General features: G+C 40.6%; 1 non-coding gene across 1 annotated transcript; it reads right to left on the bottom strand.

The window, feature by feature from the left end:
* Nucleotides 1-1923: 1923 nt before the first annotated feature.
* LOC121101605 lies at nt 1924-2030 on the bottom strand. The gene has a single exon (XR_005833589.1). It is a non-coding gene; the product is annotated as a U6 spliceosomal RNA (small nuclear RNA).
* Between the last annotated feature and the right edge of the window lie 869 nt (nt 2031-2899).

Raw genomic sequence — 2899 nt, 5'->3', positions numbered from 1 at the left:
ACTCGGTGTCCTGTCTTGTTCTCCTTCTGCCCTCCAAATCTCTAACTGTCTGAACCCAAGCAAAGGAGGACAGGACAATCCCGGTGTGTGGTCCATGGAGGTCCGGCTTCCAGGCTATGGAAAGAGATGGAGTGTAGATCTGAAGGGACAATTGGAGAATCTCTACACGCTCTCATCGGGGAACCTGTCCACTCTACCTTGAAACACATCCAGAATCCAGCTCTCACTCACTACCTCCCTCGTTACCTTCCTAGTCCAAACCACTATTTCTCCCCTTGAGAACTGCCATTAGCCTCCCATCTCTAGCCCTTTACCCAGCTTTATTTTTTACAGCACTTACGACCCCCTAAAATATTATATATGATTTGATAATTTGCTTATTGTCTATCTCTCTCTAGTAGAATGTAAATCCCATGAAATTACAAGCTTAATCTGTTTTGCAATGCTATTACATTCCTTACACATTATAGGCAGTCCATAAATACTGAGTTAGTTAAGTAATCTTAAATTAATCTGATTTGGTTTCTGCTGCTTATATCCAAAGAAACTTAGAAGATTCAGGTGCGTATAATGTAATCTCATTTTGTTTCTTGAAAAGTTTAGTTGTGCACATAGAAAAGAATGAAAGTATATTCAAAATATTAGAAGTGATTACCATTGGATAGTGGGATTTGGGGTAATTTCCATTTTCTTCTTTGATTTTAATACTCCTGAAATATTTTACAATGACCATATACGATCCTCATAATGAGATGAAGAGAAATACCTTTATTTTAAAGTACAGACTAGAACAAGATCAACCAGATCTTCTAGAGAAGCTTGGCAGTTCTTTTTCATCTCTTGACTCCCCATCCCTTTCCTTACAGTGTCATTGCCAAACCTTTTCCACTCTTCTGAAGCACCTGTGTTGAATCCATTCCCCACCTTGTCTACCCTGCTCTGCACCCAGGAAGCTGATCACGAGGTTGCAACAGCCTGGCTTCTTTCTCCTCTGGCTTCCAGTTGGGTTCAGCTAATAATTTTAGCTGAGATCTAGAGGGTGGGAAGACAGTGGGTCAGATTATTTATTCCCCAGCACCCTCCTTACCAGTTCCCTGCAGGTGGGCTATATCCCATTAGCTAAAGGCCACAGTTCTGGTCAGATGGTCCTCTTCAAACAGCTGTCTCTGGCCCTTCCACCCTCCTCTTCCTCCTTCAGGCCTAGGGATAGTAATAGTCTCCCTACTGCCAGCCCTGGGGTAATGCACCATCCCTTGCTCTTTCCAAGCCTTACTCACAACTCTATAAACTCCGCTCAGATTACCCAATTCCAGTGTTCCATTTGTTTTTTTCCAAGGTCCCAACTGAGCATTCAACCTCATCTTCTTCCATTCACTCTTAGCAAATGGTCTTGTCTCATTAGTTTTTACTGAGAAGGTTGAGGCCTTCTTCTATCAGCTTTCTCAGCATTCCTCAAATATCTGTGCACCATCACTTCACTAACAGTAGTCCATGTAATGGCCCGCTGTCACCTCTACTCCTGACCTCTCAGAGCACATAACACATCTGGCTTAGAGCAGGGCTCCACCCTGTTTTTTTCCTACTCCGAGAACTTTTCACAGAGAACAAACTGATGGTTCCCAGAGGGGAGGTGGGTGGGGGGATGTGTGAAATAGGTGATGGGGATTAAAGAGTACACTTACCATCATGAGCACAGCATGATGTATAGAATTGTTTGTTTTTAAAGATTTACTTATTTATCTTAGAGAGAGAGAGAGCATGATGGGGAGGGGCAGGGGGAGAGAGCGTCTCAAGCAGACTCCACGCTGAGCAGGGAGCCTGACATGGGGCTCAGTCTTACGACCCTGAGATCACAACCTGAGCTGAAACCAATAGTCAGATGCATAACCAACTGTGCCACCCAGGTGCCCCTGTTTGTGTGTTTTTAATAAGGAATGCTTCACGAATTTACATGTCATCCTTGCTCAGGGGCCATTCTAATCTTCTCTGTATTATTCCAATTTTAGTATGTGTGCTGCTGCAGCGAGTGCTAGAACTGCTGAATCACCATATTGTACCCCTAAACTAATACAACACTGTGTGTTAACTGTGTTGGAATTAAAATTGAAAACCTAAACTTAAAAACAAGGAACTTATCTCCTTCGCTGGCCCTTCTCCCTTCTTGCGTACTTTAACTCCGGATGTTTCTGATGTCTCAAACCTTGGCTTGACGCTATGACGACATTTTTTTGAGGAAGAAAGCTTATCAGCTTGTACTACTTTACCACTTTCATGCAGATAATTTTACAAACATATACTTACTGTCCTATTTGTTTAACTAAACTCCAGTCCTTTATCCCTCCAATCAGACTAAATATTTAACACGGATTTCCAATTATCTCCTCAAATGCAACATCATTTCATTCTTCCTCTCACCTTCCCCTGAATTGGATTTTCTCCCATTTTCTGTATTTGTTTCCAATGGTGTCTATATTCTTTTGGGCTCAACAGTTTAAAATACTGAAATTAGCTTTTAATGCCTCCGTTTTCTGTGCCCCTCAGCTGCAGTTACTTCCTGAATTTTATGTTTTTTTCTTAAACTAATTTCTCAGAGTTTGTTTTTTTCACTTTCACTGTTACAATCAATGTCTTTTATAGTTTAGGTCAAGATTATTTCAATAGTCACCTAACTAGTCTTCAGATTCCAGGTTCTCCCATTCCTACTCAAGGATTAATATTTCTAGGATATTGGTAATATGTGGTGTTATAATGTGACTCCAATTAATAATTACACCAACAACTAATATTCACTGAGTATTCGCTATGGGCTGACTGCTGCACTAAGCTCTTTTCACATGGATTGATTATTTTATTATTTTTATTTATTTATTTATTTTTTTGTTAAGATTTTATTTATTTA

This window comes from Ursus maritimus, unplaced genomic scaffold (assembly GCF_017311325.1).
Source record: "Ursus maritimus isolate PB19 unplaced genomic scaffold, ASM1731132v1 scaffold_8, whole genome shotgun sequence".
In the NCBI taxonomy this organism is placed as follows: domain Eukaryota; kingdom Metazoa; phylum Chordata; class Mammalia; order Carnivora; family Ursidae; genus Ursus; species Ursus maritimus.
The sequence above is the reverse complement of the archived record's forward strand: the minus strand, read 5'-3'. Positions and strand labels throughout refer to the sequence as shown.